General features: G+C 40.4%; 1 long non-coding RNA gene and 1 pseudogene across 1 annotated transcript; both read left to right on the top strand.

Annotated features, from left to right (window-relative positions):
• Positions 1-44: 44 nt before the first annotated feature.
• Positions 45-22,666, top strand: LOC132426625 (uncharacterized). The gene is made up of 3 exons (XR_009519738.1): positions 45-93; positions 21,301-21,356; positions 22,294-22,666. It is a non-coding gene; the product is annotated as an uncharacterized lncRNA (long non-coding RNA).
• On the top strand, positions 211-2,139 carry LOC132426624 (ribosomal protein eL22-like; annotated as a pseudogene).
• Positions 22,667-23,388: the final 722 nt, after the last annotated feature.

Genomic DNA, 23,388 nt, shown 5'->3' with positions numbered 1-23,388 from the left:
GGCAAGGGCCAGATGGGTGGGGCGAAGGAGGAGATTCCTGGCAGGTTGGGGATGGCACCTGCGAGCAGCCGCGTGGTTCGGGCTTGAGAGCCGGTGAGTGCTGGGTGGTGGAACAGGCCGCTGAACTAAGGCTAACACAATAGCAGAGGAGAAATGCAGAAAAAAAGTTCAGCTTTGATGAATTTAATAGGAACTTTTATTTCAGAAAGTCTAGAAGGAAGGTCTTGTATTCGCTCGCCCTAAGTTGTTTTAATGAATTTCTTAAGTGAATTTCTATTTTTAATTGCATAAATGTAGAGGGACACTGTCATCTTTTCAGTGTTTAGGGGCCAGCGAAAGCCCTAACCCAAGCCCTGGACTGGTCATGGCAGCAGATCGGGAAACATTCAGGAACCTAACTCTGGCTAGTACTCGCACTTTGGAAGACCACCAAAGCGCAAAGGAGCCGTAACGCGGTGCAGCATTAACATCAAACGGTGGCCCATAGCAATGTCAGACTTAACCACTAACCCTTATTTACCTGCGTTCATTTTCCGCCCCATTTCTCTCTGGGCTCGTGGATAAAACCTCTGCCCTACCTGCATTTGATGCTATTCTTAGAAAATAACTCGTTTCACTCAATTTATTCTACCATCCAGCAAAATAGTCTTTCAAAATAACGGTAAAAGAAGATTGTTTTACTCAGGAGAATTAAACTTGCTCAGGGACCACGGATTCTGTTAAAAAGATATAATCATATTGAAAATGAAGTGGCTCTCTGATCGCGCGGCGGGCCTTCAGGATGGCGCCGAAGAAAGACAAGAAGCCTAAGAAGTCAACATGGAAGTTTAATTTGGACCTTACTCATCCAGTAGAAGATGGAATTTTTAATTCTGGAAATTTTGAACAGTGTCTACGGGAGAAGGTTAAAGTGAATGGAAAAACTGGAAATCTTGGGAATGTCGTTCACATTGAACGCTTCAAGAATAAAGTCAGTTGTTTCTGAGAAACAGTTCTCTAAAAGGTATTTGAAATACCTTACCAAGAAGTACCTTAAAAAGAAAAATCTTCGTGATTGTCTTCGTGTGGTTGCATCTGACAAGGAGATTTACGAACTTCATTACTTCCAGATTAGTCAAGATGAAGATGTATCCGAGTCTGAGGACTAGATGAAGCCATCCCTTATAGGGCTTTGCTTGCTAATAAAACAAATGAAGTATACAAGAGAGACATCTTGAAATGGACCTTTCGTTTATCAGTGAATAAAAAACATTACTCTGGGGCTTCCCTGGTGGCACAGTGGTTAAGCATCCACCTGGGGACACAGGTTCGAGCCCTAGTCTGGGAAGATCCCACATGCCGTGGAGCAACTAAGCCCGTGCGCCACAACTACTGAGCCTGCGCTCTAGAGCCCGCAAGCCACAACTACTGAGCCCTTGTGCCACAACTACTGAAACCCATGCACCTACAGCCCGTGCTCCACAACAGGAGAAGCCACCACAATGAGAAGCCCGCGCATCGCAACGAAGAGTGGCCCCCACTCGTTTGCTGCAACTAGAGAAAGCCCACGCACAGCAACGAAGACCCAACACAGCCAAAAATAAATAAATACATTTATTTTAAAAACAAAAAATCATTACTCTGTATGTTAAGCATTCATCTCTTTAAGTGTATGCTGTTTATATGGTGCTGGCTTTCCTTTAATACTTTTTTTTTTTTTAATTTTTATTGGAGTATAGTTGATTTACAATGTTGTGTTAGTTCTGAGTGTATAGCAAAGTGAATCAGTTATACACATATGCACTCCTTTTTTTTTAAGATTCTTTTCCCATGTAGGCCATTACAGAATATTGAGTAGAGTTCCCTGTGCTACAGAGCAGGTTCTTATTAGTTATCTATTTTATATATAGTAGTGTGTACATGTCAGTCCCAGTCTCCCAATTTATCCCTCCCCCCCTTATCCCCTGGTAACCATAAATTTGTTTTCTACATTTGTGACTCTACTCCTGTTTTGTAAATAAGTTCATTTGTATGCCCTCGTTTTTTTTTAAATACTTTCTGTAAGCAGTATTTAAATAGCCTATAGCTAGTGGAATTTCTTTCAGGATTTCTAAAATGTAGTTTTGAGTTAAAGTATATAGTGAAAAAATGAAGCACAATTCTGGGTATAACTTTATATAATAAAATATTTAAATTCTCAAAAAAAATGAAGTGGCTTCATTTTCATAATTTAAATTAATAATTGAAATAAGGCAATGCTAAGAAAAAGTACTGTGGTTATTCTGTGTTAATGTTACATTTTAATACAATGTTTTTATAAAGTTTAAAGTTATTTATTTTTTGAATAGTAATGCAGTAATACATGGTTCAAAATTCAAAAGGAAAATGCAAAGGGTTACAAATGTAAAGTTTCTTTACCCTGTCCCTAACCACCAATATCCCTGTCCCAGACACAATATATCAATTCCTTGCCTATTCTTCCAACTTTTCTATCCAGTACCTTTTTTCTTAGAGTCTGGTGTTTGGAAGTTATATATAAATTCTCATAATATTAACTGTTACCAATGCTGTTTTCATATGCACACACAAATTATACATGTCATAATTTGTGACATATATCATGCTAACATTTAATATTTTATATTTTGATTATTTTCCCCTATTGTATCCCCTTATTTGTTCCTTACCTCAACTCTGTGAAGTAAGTCTTGTTATATTCCTTTAAGAAATGAAGACAGACTCAGCAAAATTGTCTTACCCAGGGACACATAAATAGCAGAGCTAAAGTACATTTATTCATCCATTCTTTCCAGCAAATGTGTTGGTTGCCACCTATGTCTCTTGCACTGAGCTAAAGGCAGCTAGAAGCTAGTGGAAACATGTACTTCTCATTTTCACTTTGCCAGTTAGTAAGTGTGACCTGTTTAGAAAAGTTACTTGAGGTGTCGACTGTATTGTTTCTAAAATGGATGTAATATTACCCTTCCTACAGGGCCATTGGGAGAAATAAATGAGATAAAGAGCAAGAAATGCCTAGTATATCAGCTTAATAAATGTTTTCTCTTCAGAATACATTTTTGATCTTGTTTTAAAACACTTTTCTTAAGACTTCCTCTTCCTAACTTCTTTGCAATGAGTTTCTCCTATAGAAATCTTCTCAAACAGTGGAGCCCTTTGGGCTGAAAGTTTGGGAATGTTTTCATCCCAAGGTCAATTAAACTCCAAGAATTAATAACCAAAACATACTAAGCATCCCTTAGTTTTCCCAGTCCTACCAACAAAGTTACGTCTTCATTATTCTCAAGGTTGTTTCATAATGAATAAATGTTTATAAATAAAGGCTTAGAAATCAGCAGGCCTATTCACCTGTTAATCATAAGTATATTTCTATTCGCCTCATGTCCCCAAGTGGATATCTCACTGAAAGTTGGCACTTAAATATTATGTTGGTTTACCTTTTAACCAGTTGCTTTCCCTACTAGACTCTTAAGTTCTTTGAGGGCGAGATGCATATATTGATCTGTTTTGTTCAAGACCATATCCCCAACATCCAGCACAGTGTCTGGCATGTGAAGATTTTCTAAAACCAGTTTATGGATTGAGTACAAGAATTTACAAGTGCCAGGCACTGTGCTAAATACTACATACATCATTGCCTTTAACTTAGTACTTAAAATAGTATTGTCATTCCTGGTTTTTTTTTTAACAGATGAAACCACTGTAATTTAAAGACTTTAAGTAATGCTATCAAAGCATACAGCTCCTACATGGTAAAGCCCAGATTTGAAAGCAAGTGGACAAAGCCCAAAATACTATTAACCACTGGATCTACTGCCTCTATTGAAGTTGATCTTGTTTATTCTTACATCAGTTTCATGAAGTCCTTTTACTTTTGGAAACCTTGCAAATAATTGTTATTTACAGTAATTTGACCTTCTAGGTGGGCGAGAAAAGGTATGTATACTTTACTTACGAAAAGCAAGAGACTAGATTGCTCAAGAAATATGTTTATGGAGATAAACTATTTCTTACTCTTTATGTTTAAATATCTTGTTTTTATATCAACAAAGATTCAAATTGCTATTGATCTAAGCACCTCATGGAAAAAGGGGACAGCAGCTAGGGACTTCTTCAGCTTAATATCAGGGTCCCCTTATAATCATTATCATTCTGGGGTTTACAGTTTTTCTTCCTGGAATCCCTCTATTAAGTCTGCTCTTTATGAGTACTGTCTTTGACTGAGAACTAGCTAGTTTTGCCTTTGTATTCTTTGTTCTAATACCTGGATTTAGGCTAAGAATACCATAATTTGTCTTTAAATAACGACCATACTCTCCACTGTGGAACTAAAGATATGACTCCTGTAATGATCTCTTTTTCCCTCTAGAGAATCTTTATCGTCTTAATCACAGGAGCCACTTCCAGTTGCAATCTTTTTGTACACATTATTTTAATGCTCTCAATAGTTATTCTCAAACTTGGGAAAATAAGTCCTAGATTATTTACCATACTGCTAGGAGTCACTACTTCTTTCCAGAAGCACTAAAGTAGCCCTGCAAATAAGTTTTCCCATCCTCTAAGCTCTAAATCATTTTTTTGTTGCTGTTGGAAAACATTTCAAGTTAAAAGAATCATTTGAACTGACATTATTCCATGCTTCCCTGTCCAGAAATCCAGGGCCAACCGACCCTATTGGCATCATACCCACGCATGTTTAGGGTACCAGTCAAGCAAATGTACCCCCACCAAAAATTTAAGAAGAGTAACATATCTATTACTTCCCCCCCCCCCAAAAAAAGTGTCAGAGTAGTCATTGTGGAGGAAAATCAAAATTTGTACTTCCTTACACTTATTTTACAGATTATCTTGGTGGTGGTGGTTTAAATTACCTATGGTGGTGAAGATGGGAGTACCGCAATATTTTCAGGCAAAAGGCCTATAACAGTCATCTAAAAGACCTGCTAGTACCAAGAATTTGTGCTTTGTCTGAGCACCTCCTACAAGTAAGAAAGGCACTTTCTGCTTCCTTCTTCTCTGCAGAGGCAGTCTCTAAGATCTTGTCCTGGTTTCTGTCTGCCCCTGGCACCTATCTGCCCCTTACCTTTTCTGAAATTATCAGTATTAATAAGGAATAATATTGGGCTAATCTGTTTGAATTAGCAGTCACTATTGTACCTCATCCTGACTCCTGGCTCTCCCTTTAAAAATCCTGTCAGTCACTTGGAGGTTTCCCATCTATCTAACCTTTAATGAGCTATAGCTGTGGTCTACATTTGCTGCTCAAAGGTGTGGACCCTATTCCAGCACCATGGACAAATCCTGGGAGCTTCTTAGAAATGGAGTATTTCAGGCCGCACCTACTGAATTTGCATTTAAACAACACGCCCAGGTGTTTGATAGGTACGTTAAAATTTGAAAAGCACTGCTTTAGAAACAACACAGAACATACACATATGAATCCCTTTACTGATGATAGATACATGTCTCATAGTATCTTTCTCTCTGAGAGCCTATATTAGGTAGACTGCTCTCGGTGATATGAACAGAACACCCAACTAAAACTAGCTTAAATAATAAGGACATTTACTATCAAAAAAACCATGAAGTTCCAAGCTACATCAGCTCCAGATTATCAACCCAGTCCTTCCCATCCTTGGGCTCTGCTATTTTCTGCATGCTAGCTTAATCCCTCACAATCGTAAGATGGCTGCCACAGTTCAAGGCATCACACCCAGATACAACAAATTCAGCAAAGAAAGCCTGTTTCCTCCTATATGGGTCTCTTTTCTTCAGTAGGAACACTTTTCCTGGAAGCCACCCAGCAGACTTCCCATAGTGCTTCACATTCCCATTTCTAAACTAACAGTAGACAACAGATATAGAATTACCTGGACAGGCTTAGACTAATTAATATCATCTTCATAATCCTGAAATACAATCATAATTTTTTTTTTTTTTTTTTTTTTTTTTTTTTGCAGTACGCGGGCCTCTCACTGCTGTGGCCCCTCCCGTTGCGGAGCACAGGCTCCGGATGCGCAGCCTCAGTGGCCATGGCTCACGGGCCCAGCCGCTCCGCGGCATGTGGGATCTTCCTGGACCGGGGCACTGAACCCGTGCCCCCTGCATTGGCAGGCGGACTCTCAACCACTGCGCCACCAGGGAAGCCCACAATCAGAATTTTTATTTTCGCCTAAACTTATCAGGCCCGTCTTACCAAGAAGAAAACTAAACACTCTAAGCTAGGTGGGGATGGGGGGAGTTTGCTGCTAAGAAGGCAAATAACAGTACCTTTATCTTCACGTTTAAACAGAAAAAAGAAAGTAGGAGTGACAGAAATCCTCTCAAAGAACAAATCCTCTCTGATTTAATATATACCCACACTATAAGCATAACTAACTTAATATGTATATATAATTAAGGTTTGGCTTTAGTTTCTTTTATTGTACTCTATGCTCTATGCCAAATGCATCCTTGTATGTACTTTACTTGCTAATAAATAGGCTGACATAAAAATTATTGGGGCCAGGGCTTGGCTGAGGTCAAGAATCTGGTCTATTGCAACACTTCCTAACTTATCTGCTAGCCTCCAGATTTCCCTCACATATGAGAGTGCCCCAGGTATATGAGAGACTTCAAATGATTCTTTTCTCAATAAATAGTTTTCTTTTTTCAAAAGTGAATTGAGGGGCTTCCCTGGTGGCGCAGTGGTTGAGAGTCCGCCTGCCGATGCAGGGGGCACGGGTTCGTGCCCCGGTCCGGGAAGATCCCACATGCCGCGGAGCGGCTGGGCCCGTGAGCCATGGCCGCTGAGCCTGCGCGTCCGGAGCCTGTGCTCCGCAACGGGAGAGGCCACAGCAGTGAGAGGCCCGCGTACTAGAAAAAAAAAAAAAAAAGTGAATTGAGTAGGGACTTCCTGGTGGTCCAGTGGTTAAGAAGCCGCCTTCCAATGCAGGGGACGCAGGTTCAATCCCTGGTTGGAGAAGTAAGATCCCACATGCTGCAGGGCAACTAAACCTGTGCACCGCAGCTACTGAGCACACAAGCCACAACTAGAGAGCCCACGTGCCACAACTACACAGCCCACATGCTCTGGAGACTGCACGCCGCAAGGAAAGATCCCGCATGCCGCAACTAAGACCTGATGCAGCCAAAAATAAGTAAATAAATAAATAAATACTTTTTTAAAGTGAATTGATTATGTTGCTCTTCTGATTCAAATCCTGCAGTGACGTTCCACTGCCTATTGAATAAAGTCTAAGTTCTTTAACATAACATATAACATCCTTCCCAGTGGGCCACAGGCAATCTTTCCAGTTATGTCCTATAAGTCCCCACCCATCCCCTCACCTTATCACCCACAATCACTCCTTCCCCTATGATCTCAGGGCTCTCTTTCCTCTGTTACTGAGTGCCTCACACTCCTTTGTAATTAGTTGCTAAAATATCTGGTTCCCCAGCAGAATATGAGCTCATTTATCTTCTTCATTTTGCATGACTGAATTTTCTAATTTTTCTACAAAATTTTATACCATAAGTTTTATATCAGCATTTTACTAAAAGTATGCCTTAATAAAAAATATGTTGTAAACAAGCTTGTAATATTTTGGATGGACATAAAAAATCTGGGTGGGAGGAGGCATCAGGCTGCAGAAGAAGGAAGTATCTGTGGTGGATGTGATGTCCATGTTCAGATTTAATGTCTTTTCAGAGAGAGAAAAAAAAAAAGCCTTTTTACCTTCAGCCAAAGGCAGAATAAGAGTATGATGTCATACAGCAGAAAACTGAAGTTCTGAAGATAGAAGAATTTCTTTTGCAGAATTAGAGCCATTCAATAGATGAAGATGAAGAAATGAAAACTTACAAGCTGGAGTCATGGCTAGGGAAGTGGCAGAATTCCATTATCTCACTAAAATCTCCAGAAAAATCAATGTTTTTTGGTGGGAGGTAATGTTTCTTTCCCGCTCTTGACCTGTCCATCTATGAAAAGGGAGTTCAGTCAAGCAATACCCCTTGACTTTCTCTACTCCTCTGCCTGGAGAAGGTGGGGTGTCTCATCTGATTGGAACATCTGGGAGGAATAAACTGGGCGTGCTCAACTTAGCTCCGGGCCTTATTTATTTCGTCCCTCTTGGGAGTAAACTTGCTTACAGTAAGCACAATTTCTTCTCTGTTACTCATGCCATAAAATCCTTCCCAGCTGGAAAAGCTGTCCTGGTCCAATACTGCTATGACTATATGAGTAAGTCTAATTCCGCATGGAGTTAGGAGGCCCATTTGACTCTCGTGTAAAGATGTATTCTCCAAGGTAGGCTTTATCAGTAAAAGAGGGGATATTTGGACTACCATCTGCCTCTGCTTTGTCTTATTGCTCAATTGTTCTGAACCCAGGTGGGAAAGAGAGGAGTGTAGTAACTATATTTTATTTTCTGTATACTTTTTTTTTAAGTTTTATTATGGAAAATTTCTAACATGTACAAAGTACTGAGGATAGCAATGAGAACTACCACACAGCTTCAACAGTCATCACTCATGGCCAATCTTGTTGCCTTTGTACCTCCCACTCTCCATTATTCTGAAGCAAATTCTAGATATCACATTATTTCGCCCCTAAACATGTAGGCACGCACCTCTAAAACGAAAGAATGGGAACCAAGACATTTGGTGTCTATGCCTAGCTCAGTGGGTGGCAGTCCTCTGTATCTTCATTTCTGCAATTTGTAAAATACGATTTATAGGTGGTTGCAATGAAATATTTTGTTTTTTAAGTAACCACAATCAAAAAGGAGGGCTAAATCCTCACAAGGCTCCAGGAGGGAAGCTCACCCCCTAAATCCAGGCTGGCAAAGCCCAAGGCACCACTCAGGAACAATTCCCTTCAAGGTGGGGATCCCAGGCACTGCCCATGGTCCCTGGCCGTCTAGGGTGCAGTGGGTCCTCGTCCCCCCCTTATCTTCCATATTCTTGAGGCTCTGCCACCTGGGGCCTCACTGACTGGGGAGAGACTGCTCTTCTCAGGGCTAGCTAATTGTCCAATAGCTAACAAATCCCCTGAACCTTTCATATACAAACGGACCAATCCAGAACCCACATCCATCCTTCAACCACCTTCTTTATCAGACTCTCACACACCAAGTCAATATTCCCCTGCCCTAATCAACCCAGCGCCAGGTACTAGATAACTGGAGACAGTCCCTACATCCCAGAGCCTGCTGAAATTATTCAGACTAGCCAATCCTAAGCATGCTTACTCTGCCTTGCCTTTACTGTGGAAACCACAATAAACGCTTTTGCCCACGCCTTCCCCTTGACCACCCCCATCTCCTGATTGATCCTGATGCTTCCCTGTATGGCCCTATGTGGTGAAGCATGCCCCTCTTCTTGAAGACAGTAAGCAAAAACTATCTTGTCAGTGGCATCTGTCTCCTGATCTCCTGGTCTCACCATACTGAATAATAATAAAACCTACTTTTTAAAATGGGGAGCTGCTATCAGGCTTCTCCAAAGGCCCCAAAAGATATCTTCAGGAGGTGGTACAAAATGTGTCTTTAAAACACACTCATTGATATCATTTCCCCTTCTTTCTTGCCATATTTGTTTTTAAATCGGTAAGGTGGGAACAGAATTACCCAAAGAGCTAGGCCCTGGTTAGCAACAATTTGCCCAGTTTTCATTTATTCTTGAGATTCTAACCACTGATTTCTAAAGAAAAATAACATATCCAATAGTTTATCAGTCAATCTGCATCTTAAGTGTAAAAAATTCTTAAGTGTTGTGAACACAAGAGAAATGTAATTCATGGTCCAAGCATTCAAGAAGGTTATGGTACAGTGGGGAAGTAAAACTAGGAAATATTAAACAACTGAGATGATTTAGTGTTAAAGCAGTAGATTAAGTAAGGTATAATGGGAGTTAAGGAAAGGGAAGAACGGTTTGAAAGTAGCATGAGAGCTACATCTTAAAGGGTAAACTTAACTTGAAGAGGCAAAGAGGTGGGAGTATTCTTTGCAAACCAATTCAAATTGGTTTAAGTCAAAACAGAAAAAAAAATATTGTTTCTTATTACCAAAGAGATCAGTCATATGTAGATCGAGAAGCTCAATTATATCATCAGGAATCTGTCAGTTGCTGTTTCTTGGCTTTGTCAAGCACTACTTTTTCTAAAAGTTCCTGCTGAAGGTTCAGGCAAGGCTCACATTGGGCCAGCTTGGGTCATATGTTTTTTTTGTTTTTTTAATAAAGTTATTTATTTTTGGCTGAGTTGGGTCTTTGTTGCTGCGCGCGGGCTTTCTCTAGTTGCAGCGAGCTGGGTCTACTCTTTGTTGCAGTGCGCAGGCTTCTCATTGCAGTGGCTTCTCTTGTTGCGGAGCATGGGCTCTAGGCATGCGGACTTCAGTAGTTGTGGCTCACGGGCTCTAGAGCACAGGCTCAGTAGTTGTGGCACGCAGGCTCAGTAGTTGTGGATTGAGGGCTCTAGAACTCAGGCTCAGTAGTTGTGGTGCACAGGCTTAGTTGCTCCATGACATGTGGGATCTTCCCAGACGAGGGCTCGAACCCACGTCCCCTACATTAGCAGGCGGATTCTTAACCACTGTGCCACCAGGGAAGCCCCAGGTCATATGTTCTTTATTGAACTGATCGCTGTGACCAAGGGGTCATGGTCCTCTGATTAGCTGGGCTTGGGTCACATGTCCACCCTAGAGGTGGCTGTGGAGTCAGCCCCATGCAAACCTATGGACCAAAGGTAAGAGTTTGATGATTCCCAAAGGAAATTCTGAACGATGTTACCAAAAGGTAAGATCAATTCTGGACAGGAAAGTATAACAATCTTTGGCGTGGTGTGGGAATAACAGCATGAGCAAGGTGGAAAGGAAAGCAAAGACCTGTCTGAGTATAATCCATATTAAGAAACAGAGGAAAATTTTGATAATTCAGGTGGTGTAAAATTATTAGAACCTTTAAAAGTCAGACTGAAGAGACTGAATGACTCACTAAGCAGTGGAGATTCATTTTAGATTCTGAAGCAATAGAGTGATATGGTAAAAGCAGTATTACAGAACAATTAATCAGACAAGAGCCAGTAGCTAAGCTGTTGTCAGGAAGACCAGATGAGGAGATTGTTCAAATAATCCTGAAATGACATGATAAAGATTTATGCTAGACAGTAATAGTGAAGGGAAGAGATTAAGGTAAATCTAGATATTACTTTCCAAGGAAGAAAAGACTAAATTGAATACAGGGATGAAGAGAAGAATCAGAAGGGATGACAAAGGTCGTAGCTACAGTTACAAAACTATTGCTAATAGGAATTTATAATGAGAGTGGGTTTCCCTTTCTCCCAATGCTCCCACCTACTCTCTTAGCCTACGATTTCTTTCAGTAGCATGGATATAGACTGCTGAAGGGTCTAAGTACTGAAAGATTATGGTACCTAACTCCACCATCATATGTGATTCCATATAAAAATATTAAATGGTAAAATAAGCATAAGAAGTCCAACGGTCATGATGTGTCAAATGATGTTTTTTTTTACAATCACAAAATTTTCTCATTAGAAATTTACTGGTGACCTAAATGTGAATGAAATCCAAAAAACGTGATATATGAATACATATAGCTGATTCACTTTGCTGTACAGTAGAAACTAACACAACGTTGTAAAGCAACTATACTCCAATAAAAAGTTTTAAAAATTAAATTAAAAATAAAAGAAATTTACTTATTGATACCCTAATTCACATTTAGTTTATATAATCCAGCACTACTTGTTAGTAATTATGTACTTATTTTCACCCTCGGGTTGAAAACACAAATTTTTAGACTAGTTTTTTTTTTTTTTTTAAGCAACTTTTAACAGTGCCCTAATACAGCTGAAATACTTCCCCCCCACCAAAGGAAATGAAAACAGGGTATCGAAGAGATATCTGCATTCCCATGTTCATACCATCATTATTCACAATTGCCAAGACATGCAAACTACCTAAATGTCCTTCAACGATGAATGGGTAAAGAAGATGTGGTACACATATACATATAAATAAGAATTCTGAAGTTCTTATTTATAACTGTCAGCTGTTTAAAAAATAAAAGCTTATTTATATAATCTTAGTAATTAGGACTATTCAATTGGGAGTACTAATTACACATAGGCACAGGGAAGAGAAAAGAGCGAAGAGGAAAGATGAAAAGTACATGAGGTAAAGCTATCTCTTGATGGGGGATGGGACTCACATTAGCATTCAGGCAAAGACATTCATCTTCCCTTCTAGCTTCCCTTCTCTGGTCACTAGATCAGAGGATGGATTCCTCATTTTAGGAAGCTAGAGAGATTCAATGATTTGGTGGATAGAATACAGAGACTGTGAGAATTACTGAAGGAGTAAAGTCTAGAATGGAAAAAGAAAGCTGAGTAACAGCTCCTAATTTAAAAAATATTGATTACTGGATTGAGGGAGCATGAATTGGAGTCATACTTGAATGTCTTGTCACTAACCTTCCACTGCTACAAATTTTAGACATTTTCTCTAAGTAACTAATATTTAAATAATGAATAAAAATAAATTTAAATAATAACAAATATTTAATGAACACACATTCTGTGCCAGATTACTATGTTAAATGTAAAGCATTTGCATGGGTTAAAAATGTAATCTTCACAGCAAATTTATAAAGTAAATTGATCATTATCATTATCTCTATTTTATGAACAAGGTAACTAAGCCTCAACATAGATAATAACTTGCTTGAGGTCACAGAGCTAGATTTGATTCTGCTCTATGTGATGGACACCAAGCCCTGGTTTTCACTGCCACATTATACTCTTTTCCAAATAAATAATCTCTTAAATTTCTTATAGCTCGGTGACAATGCTCTGGCCTGAAAAACCAGGATTTTTATTGCTAAAGGAGGGGCAGTGGGAAATTGGGAGGCTTTCTCTGCCACATTCAATAAATCAGCACAGTTTTTCCTCTACTGTTGGAACAGATCACTGTTTCTTCAGCTGAGCACCAGATGAAGTAACTAGCTTGCATTTAGGGGGTGTATTTTCTAAAGAGTGAACCACATTTAGCATTGTGGGATGCTCATACTATATGTGTATGTGAGGCACTAGTGGGAGATCGTATAAATTCATGTCTTATCCCGTGGTACCTGCCAACGTACATTCATTTCCTGTCTTTCTGCCTCTCTTTCTCCCTTTCCTCCTTCCAGCTATCCCTCTCTCCCTCTCTACTAAGCTTCTATAGTTACTTGGAATTTGTTGTAATAGCATATGATTTTTCTTCTGGTCTCTTTTTCTTTTTTTTAATATTTATTTGGTTGCACTGGGTCTTAGTTGTGGCACATGGGCTCCTTAGTTGCAGCAGGCAGGCTCCTTAGTTGTGGCTCACCGGCTCCTTAGTTGTGGCATGCGAACTGTTAGTTGCAGCATTCATGTGGGATCTAGTTCCCTGACCAGGGATCGAACCCCGGTCCCCTGCAATAGGAGAGCGCAGTCTTAACCACTGCACCACCAGAGAAGTCCCTCTGGTGTCTCTTTTTATCTACCTTTTGAAATAATTTTTCACTTTGTAAAAGTTACAAGAGTGGTACAGAGAGTTTTCGTATTCTCTCCACCCAGCTTCCTCTCATGTTAACATCTTGCTCAATCATAGTACAATGATCAAAACTAAGAAGTTGGTACAGTAGCATTAACTACAGAATTTATATGAATTTAATCAGTTTTTCCTCTTACGTCCTTCCACTGGTCCAGAATCCAATCCAGGATGTAGCATTGCATTTACTCATCATGCCTCCTTTGTCTTCTCCAGTATGTCACAGCTCCTCAGTCTTTCTTTTCCTTTCATCATTTTGACACTTTGGAAAAGTACTGATCATTTGTTTTGTAAAATGGCCCTCAATTGGGTTTATCTCATGTTTAGATTGAGGCTCTGCACTTTCGGCAAGAATACCGCAGATGTGATGAGCCCTTCCCAGTGCACCATGTTGGGGAGTACATGATGTAAATGGCATGTTTTTAATCAAGGGAGTGGCCTGATAAAATCTACAATTTTGAAAGATAACTCTGACAGTGAGGTGCAGAGTAAACAGGAGTGAAGGAAGGTTGTTGTCAAGATACCAATTAAGGGGCGGTTGTCATAGAATAGGCAGGGTATGAAGGTAATCTGAACAAAGGCTGTGGCTGTAGGGATGGGGGTGAAAGTCTGAATATGAGATTCCCAAAGTAAAATGAATAGGATCTGGGGAGTTGTTTCCATGCGTGAAATGAGGTGACAGAGGAACTGAGGATAATTACTAGGATATTAGGATATCAGATAGATGGTTGACTCCATTATCAATTGGTGGCCAAGATCTTTGTAATTCACATTCCCTAATAAGATTTTTTAAAAAAATAATATGCTGGTGTGTGGCTGCAATAAGATGTTGTTTGCATGTTTCTGACAAAAAGATACAGAAAGAGGGGAAGAAAGAGATCTTCGGCCATTTATTTACTCCTGTTTTCAAGTTTCAGGTTTGGAAATTCAGCGTCTTTGTTCTGTATCTATGAGTGAGAGAGAAGTCAGCATCTCATCACAGCTCTCATTTTCACTGGGTAAAAGGGACTTTTCATACATACTTGACAATATTTGTAGAATAGTGCATGAAAGAGTTAGTATGTCTGAGTCAGGGGCAAGGGAGACAACAGAATGTGATGGAAGCCACTGAAAATTGTCTCATGGCCAGAAGTATTTCAAATAAACTGGCTCTGGTCTTAACCTGGAACAGTGAAGCCAAGATGGAAATTCAAGATGAAAGCAGTGAAGTTTAACCTTTCTTGCTCATTTCTATGTTAGAGATAGAAGAGAGGAAGAAACCTCGGATTTTCCTGATGTTGGAGAAACCTACCTGAGCTTCCACTGACCTAAAAGCTGACCTCACAGTGCATCATGGCGAGAAGAAGGGAGTTTAGCTGATTTGAAGCCAATGGATTATAATTGCATGTTAAACATTCATACTTCCCAATAAAACAGAGGTTTTTAACTGGGCTGCACATAAGGTTTTTAACTGAGCTGCACATAAGGTTTATCTGCAGAGCTTTAAAAAACTACAGATGCCCAAGACCCATCCCAAGGGATTCTGGTACGGAAGGCATATTATTCAGAATTTCTTTGACTGAAAGCAGTAAAAGAGCAACTCAAATCAGCCTCAGCCACAATTTGGAGTGAGTTGTGAATTATTATCTAATGCTGCATAACAAATTAACCAACTCAAACCTTAGCAGCTTAAAACACACCTTGTACCGTTTCTGTTGATCAAGATTTGGGGGCTGGCCTAGCTGGGGGTTCTGCCTCAGGGTCTTCCACGAAGTTGAAATCAAGGTGTCAACTGGGCTTCAGTCATCCAAAGGCTTGACTGGGGTTGGAGGACCCACTTCCAAGGTGGCTCCATTACATGGCTGGCAAACCATTTTGCCACGCAGGTTTTTTGCACAGGGCTGCTTGAGTCTTCCCACAATTTATTGCCTGGTTTTCCCCAGATCAAGCAATCCGAGAGAACAAGGCTGAAGCAGCTTGATACGATTTTATGGCTCGGATGAAGGTGTCTTTGAGTAGGAGGAGGGGCATCATCACAGGTGGGATGTCTATTGTCGCAAAGACTGAGGACCATCCTAGAGCAAATATACCATATGTTCCAACACACCCATTCATTGTTTATAGGGTGAAAGTGATTAAAATGAGTATCAAGGGAAGGCGTGAAGGGGAAAGTATAATAATTTTAAAAACCTCAAGGGTTATGACTCACCTCTAACTGTGGTAATAGACTTAGATCTGTCTCAATAAGCCTTTAACATTTGCAGATCCCTCTTAGAGTTTCTCGGATGATTTCATAACATCTTATTTGATCTTAAGAACAATGTTAGGTTTGTAGGCTGGCATCAGGAGGATTGGGACTGAAAGACAGAGCTAATAATAGTGAACACCCACCAGATGCCAGGCATTTGACTAGATACTTCATATTCATAAACTTTTTAACCAAATGCCATGAGGTCAATATTAGTAATTTCAATTTTGAAGGAGGCTTAGCTTCCTTGGGCTCAGAGAAGTTAAATGACATGCCCACAGGGCTTCCCTGGTGGCGCAGTGGTTGGGAGTCCGCCTGCTGATGCAGGGGATGCAGGTTCGTGCCCCAGTCCGGGAAGATCCCACATGCCGTGGAGCAGTTGGGCCCGTGAGCCATGGCCGCTGATCCTGCGCGTCCGGAGCCTGTGCTCCACAACGGGAGAGGCCACAACAGTGAGAGGCCCGCATACAACAACAACAAAAAAAAAATTACATGCCCATAGCCGAGCATTGGAGCCAGAAGGGGAACCCAGATTTTCCTTCGCACAGTCCTACATGCTTTCCACTTGGCTGCTTCCCTTTCCAGCATAACAACCGCTGCTGCTACTTTCTCCACATGCTACACCTTTGATTTAACCTTCATCTTATGGTAGCATGGGACTCCCCAAAAGACAGAGGACTCAATAATTACAGGCTGGTGCAGGGGTGGTGGTGGTGGGATGAATTGGGAGATTGGGATTGACATATATACACTAATATGTATAAAATGGATAACTAATAAGAACCTGCTGTATAAAAAAATAAATTAAATTAAATTCAAAAAAAAAAATTGCAGGCCCAGACTTATAGTACCCTAAGAATGGTGTTTTTTGGGTTTTGTTCTCCCTTGTTATTTTGGTGACCACTTCATTACAAGCCTATTGGAATGAAAAAAGAAAGGCAGAGAAAAAAATATATTGAACAAGAAAAGATATCTAGTTTGCAGTTTATACTGAAAAAATCCAATTCTCTAGGAACGTCTACCTTTGTTTGATTTTTATTAAAAATCTGTCTCCAAAGCAGACAACCTGAGTGGCCACAAATAACATCTTGGCATCTCATTTTCCCTTGTTGTCAAGTTGGGTAATACTTCTTAAGGTTGGCCTAACTTTCATGGGTGTGGAAGGATAGGTGGCATGAAAGATAAGATGTACTTTGTGTTCCTACACGTGTTTGAGTGAAATAAATGATTTTCAAGAGGTAAACGTCATCTCTATTACTAACGGCCTCAAACTTCTAACTGTTCTTCTAACTTATAAATATGCAGTTACACCTCCATGTTGTTTGTGGCTTAGTAAAAGCAATGTGCAATAGTATGACCTGAGATAATCCAAAATAGATGTTAAGTCTCCCACCAAATAAATCTGCTATTTTTAGCAGCTGTAGGCTAGCTAGGCAATATGGCCTCCATCCAATATTGTCAGGCTAATCATAGCACCTTTTCTGAGCTCTGTACAACCTTTGCTTCAGTAAGGACCACATCAAAACAGAGGTCTGCAGGTTCTCTCCTCTTACATACCCTATATATCCTGGCTTACAGGATACTCAGCCAGTCATATCTTCAATGAAGTCTTATCCCTTAACCCCCTCATTCCAGTCCTACCAGTCGGGTACTCAAGCATTCCTGTTATTATGGTAGAGTACAGTAGTTAAGAGCATGAAATTGGAAATCAAATTTGGATTTGGCTCTGCCACTACTTGTACGGCCTTGAGTAAGTTATTTTACCTCTTTGTGTCTCAGTTTCTTCATCTGAAAAACAATACTATCTTCTAGTAGGATTTAATGCGTATTAAATGAGATCATATACGTAGGGAGTTTAGAATGATGCCAGGTATATGGTAAGCACTCTACAGGTGAGACCTATTTTTATTATTGCATGTATTTTTCATAAAGCTAAGTTACCTCCTAAAAATTTGAAGACTCAGGAAACTGATTGTTTAACCAGTGGGTCAAATAAACATTTATATGCTGCCTACTGTAATTAGTATTATTGGACTAGACAGAGAAGACATGAAGATCAGCATAGACCTAAACAAAGTAGCTTTAAGTGTTGATGTCATGAATCCCTGATGCCTTTCTGCCTTATTCTACCACATCCCCCATTTTTAAAACAGCGAAAGGGACAAAAAGTGATTACCAGGGGAAGCAAGTTCCAACAGAGTCTCCTGCTGGGTCTTTTACAGGGTTGGGGGAGAAAGAGGGGGGGAGAGAGGGAGAAGGTGCATAGCAACTCACTCACAAAGATAAGTTCAAGAAGTGTGTTGAACATGGAGTCTTGAGTTGAGTTGCTACAGATGCCAGGTCTCCTCTGTCAGCCTCCTATTCTGTTGACATCTGTGATATTATAATAAAGTGAGCATGGAATGGTCCAAAGTTAGAAGGCTACTCTGATTGGTCCTTGGATTTTTAACTACGAAGGCCTTTCATAGTGTATAAATGGGGTGGCCAAGAGCTGCAGAGGTATAGTTGCAAGCTAAGCACAATGACAACAGCAAGCCGAGTCCCAGAGTTTCAGGACTAGCCTCATAATACAGAGTAGCACAGTGATTCACTATTTGGGGTCATAAAGTCTTGGGTTCCAAACCTGGTTCCAACAAATGTTAGCAGTGTGACTCTGGGTAGTTACTTTATCTTTCAAAGCCTGAGATTTATACAGTTGTTATGAGAATTAAATAAAGTAATGCATGTAAGGTACTGTCAAAACATACTTCCCAAAAAGTTAAAAACATGACTCTCATACAAATATAAAGTGAGCACGCGTCAAAGATTCATTTCACACGTTAATGAGAGAACTGACAAGATGGTTTAAAGAAAACTGGAGAGAGCAAAGTATTTACAGTGGCTAAAGAAAAAGGCTTGAAAAAGCTGGCTAATTTAGATACAAAACTGGTTAATGTACAGGGCAATAAAACTGTAACTTTTGGGGTTGTCTTCTTTACCAGATAAATAATTTGCATCTCTAGTGAACAAATTTCATTTTCATCACAATCAGCAGTTGTTCTCAAGTGGGGGTAATTTCTCTTTCCAGGGGACATTTGGCAATGGCTGAAGACATTTTTGGTTGTTATAGCTGGGGGGTGAGGGTATGTGTGAGTGCTACTGGCATCTAGTGGGTAGAGAACAGGCATGGTCCTAAACATCCTTCAACGTACATGACAGCCCTCCCCCCCCCACAAAAAATAATTTTCCAGCCCCCAATCCCAATAGTGCTGAGGTTGAGAAACCTGTGTATCAAGTTCTACAAGTTAACATCTACTCTTATGAAATTTAAAATATCCTAATCAAGAGAAAATAGCAAGTCAAACAAAGATACACACTCCCAGAGAACTGGCTAAGGTGGGTTGGCTAGAAAATGCTTAGATAACTCTGAAAGGACATGCAGTAGCCCTTTTGCCTATTTCCCAGTTTTGGAAAGTTTTCTTGACAATACTTGACACCATACCTGAAACATGGTAGGTGTTCAGTAAAGGTTAGTTATTTCTATAAATTTATAGGCCACTAGATAGAAGTCCAAATGCCCATACAGTAAAATAAATACCATACTTTGACAGAAGCATCGTCATTGTTGGAAATCTTTTCCCTGTTGGATTTTTTCATCATGGTCACTTTGAAGTTTTAAGAAAGTCCTCCAATATAACCTTCAGACTTACAGATGATAGATCTATTAAAAAAGACAAGTCATGTTTAAAAACTTTCCTGAAAGCCTCATTCAAAAAACTGAGCCCCTCCTCCTGCATGAAAAACTTATTGTCAAATTGAGAATATCCAAGATATCCTTAGGAAGTCCATTTAAAGTCTGCTATAGAAAGGATACTAAGGTAAAGATCATAGAATTGCAGATCATGGCCCTTTTTATTGGCCAAAATGTGTATGTGTGTTTTTTGGGTTTTTTTGACATTTTAAAAATTGAAGCATAATTGATGTACAATAGTATATTAGATTCAGGTGTACAACATAGTGATTCAATATTTATATACATTACAAAATGGTAACCACAATAAGCCTAGTTACTGTCTGTCACCATACAAATTTATTACAATATTATTGACTGTATTCCTTATGCCATACATGACAAAGGTAAAAAAAGAAGAAAAAGCAGCCACGCAATTGCCCAAGTTTGTCTTGTATAAATCAGTTGAAAAGTATATCCAGTGGTTGTATCTATCAGTCTGAGTCCAAAGGAAGAGGTTTTATTCCCCCCCCCCAACCCCTTCCCCCCTTATTAATGACAGCCAGATCTTGTTGGAGAAGGCACTGCCATGGCTCACTGAGTGTCAAGGAAGCAGCTGTGGTGAAATGCTGGCAAAACTTGCTGGAAATATATCCCCTGGAATTCTGGGGAAATCCACTCTCTAGGGTGCCATGGAAAAGCTGTTCCCCAGCAGATGTCTCACCAGAGACACTCTGCTGCATTGCCAACCCACAGGAACCTAAAAGCAAAATCCATTTCCTGCAACGGCTCTCCAGTGCCCTCTATTGACAATGCTTAACATTGTTCCACTCGGCAAAGGAAAACTATTTAGAAGGCCCAGATTCATTTTCACAGAAAAAGCAAAAAGGCAGGATTTGGAGCTAAGAGTGAATAAAATCAATAACTGATGAAAGAGTTATTCTGTAATATTTTTAGGAGCCGACAATACTGATAATTTCAGTCTGGTAGTGTCTGAATAACAGCCAGTTTGGGCCCTCCTGGGCCCGCAAGGTGCTTATTTGCCCACTATAGAGCAGTAATTCCTCCTGGGCCCTGAGTAGGCAATATCGACATCACCTGGGACCTTGTTAGAAATGCAGATTCTAGCACCCTACCCCAAATTAACTGAACCAGAAACTCTGGGATTGGGGACCAGCAATCTCTGTTTTAATAAGCCCTGCAAAGGATTCTGGTGCATGCTGAGGTTTGAGAACCACTGTTATAACAGTAAGTTCTAGGAACTTGCTGTGCAGGCACAAAGAGGAGAGTCAATAAGGATTTGTCTGTATGAGTTTTAGTCTCAATTTATTTATTTATTTATTTATTTGGCTGCTTTGGGTCTTCGTTGCTGTGCGGGCTTTCTCTAGTTGCAGCAAGGGGGGGCTACTTGTTGTTGCGGTGCACGGGCTTCTCATTGCAGTGGCTTCTCTTTGCTGTGGAGCATAGGCTCTAGGCACGCGGGCTTCAGTAGTTGTGGCACATGAGCTTAGTTGCTCCGTGGCATGTGGGATCTTCCTGGACCACGGCTTGAACCCGTGTCCCCTGCACTGGCAGGCAGATTCTTAACCACTGCGCCACCAGGGACGTCCTTAGTCTCAATTTTTAATCTTGAAGAACACAACCTAACTTCTCTGGGATCTGGAAGCTAGCACGGAAAATAAAATTTTAATCTCTACTTTTACATTGATGATGTGTTTCTGGACTCGTGGGCATGAATGCATCAGCTATGTTCACTTTGGTAAGAAATTCTGTTTTTGATGTTCTCTTATCTGCAGGTCAGGCTACCTTGATGCAGGCCCCAAAGCTGCTATTGCAATTTTCATCTGTTTCTGTGAGTACACAGAAGTGGAGAGTAATGCCCATTCTACATTTTCCATACCCTTGCTTTTCCCTAGGTCTCCACCATGACTGCAGTTACTAGAAGAAGAGCTAGAGCCACAAACCTAAGGTCAGCATAGCAGACAGTGGCATGGAGCTCACATTAGCTCACCACTGCTCCTCGCCCCTCAGATAACCTCATGAGTTGGCTCGCCTCCTTGACAAAGCTCCAACAGCCCAGAACAGAAAGCTTCATTTTCCCGACATAGCCTTTGCCTTTCCAATTTGCTCCCTTTGAAGGAAAGATGGTGAGATGTATGCTAGCAAGATATTTTTCTGCCGTTTTTCACTTTAAAATGAAAAATATGCGTGTGCGTGTTCGTGTGGTGTAGGGATTATGTCCTGTCCCTGGTCCTGCCAATAACTAGCTGCATGGGGTTGGGCAGGTCACCAACTCTGGCTCTAATTTCTACACATAAATATAGAGCATTAGACAAGCTGATACTCCTCCAACATTTTATGATTCTATGCACTACCACAAGCGTATCCTTAAAAGGTAACTTGGTGGGCTTGAATCTCACCCTTTACTGTAACAGTCTGTGCATGAGGCCCTCTTCTAAATTCCCTCCTCTGGGTTTAACATTAAGCACAATGAAACCTTCCTACAGCAAATTCATCCTAAAGGGATTGAGGTTATTTATACATAGAAGGTGAAGTCTTCAGCAGATTTGCTCCTTTTCAATAAATAAAGAGCATGTGTCTTTCTAAACAGATATCTATCCCATTAACTGCTTTGATAAGAGTAACTTAATGTGAAAGCATACACTGGAAATGAAGCACTAGTATTCTTTATTTCAAATTCCTGATTTATTTCTCACTCATAGTAGTAAGCAAAAATGTTTACTTCTTCCCCTTTTGAACGTTTACTTTTTTTTTTTTTTTTTTTTCAGTACGCGGGCCTCTCACTGTTGTGGCCTCTCCCATTGCAGAGCACAGGCTCCAGGCGCGCAGGCTCAGCGGCCATGGCTCACGGGCCCAGCCGCTCCACGGCATGTGGGATCTTCCCGGACCGGGGCACGAACCAGTGTCCCCTGAAGCGGCAGGCGGACTCTCAACCACTGTACCACCAGGGAAGCCCTGATCGTTTACATTTTTAATGTTTGTTAAAGTGTGTTTTTTTTTCCTCAAGATAAAGAGTCTTTCTCTGACCTGTTTTCACATGCTGAAATGGGGGGAAATGACCGTCAAGTATGATGCTTCTCAATCAACAATCGCCCTCTGTGGGGGATGGTATTTCAGAAATTCTTGGAAAAAATAAAGTTTGAAAAGTCATATCTAGACTTTTACACTAAAAAAAAAAAACAACCTCTTGTTTTGATAACACAAATTACATCTATCTAAGCTTGCTAAAATCAGAGCCAGGGAGGATAAGCAGAGAAAAGGTTGTGCTAATACTTGGTGTTGCTTACCTATTTTCTCCTCCTTCCTTAGTAAAAGCTTTTTCTTTCCCGTGGCAACATCCCCAGACAATGAAACACAATGAGCTCAAACCTCTCAGAACGCCTCTTCCCAGCCTCTCTTTCAGTGAGAAGTGGCCATGGAGGCAGTTCTGGCTGTTGGGGTCACTGCTGGGTGACTCTGGAAGGCCTGCGGCTGGCTGTGCGTCCTCTACCCAGCTTCCTGCCTTTATAATTGACACTGTGCGGGGAGCTTCTGCTGCCTTCCTGTGACCTCCTGGGGTAGCTCCGAAGGCAAGGATGAAAGACCCTGGCTTTTCCATAACACTTTCAAGTTGCTAAATTTCAGAAAAACAGGTCTTCAATATGTAATATTTGGGACTTACCCTAAAATGTTATTTATAGTTTATCTGAAATTCAAATTTAACTGTATGCCCTCTAATTTTCTTTTTGTTTTTTTCCCCCTAAATCTGACAATGCTAACCCTAACCCTAACTCTAACTCTAACCCATAATTCTTGGTTATGTAAAAATAATAAACCCCAATAAGCTACTATTAGTCAAGTAACACGTTGCTTGCATGTGAACT

The sequence above is a fragment of the Delphinus delphis genome, chromosome 6, assembly GCF_949987515.2.
Source record: "Delphinus delphis chromosome 6, mDelDel1.2, whole genome shotgun sequence".
NCBI classification, from domain to species: domain Eukaryota; kingdom Metazoa; phylum Chordata; class Mammalia; order Artiodactyla; family Delphinidae; genus Delphinus; species Delphinus delphis.
Note: the sequence above shows the minus strand (reverse complement) of the source record. Positions and strands in the feature narration are given on the sequence as shown.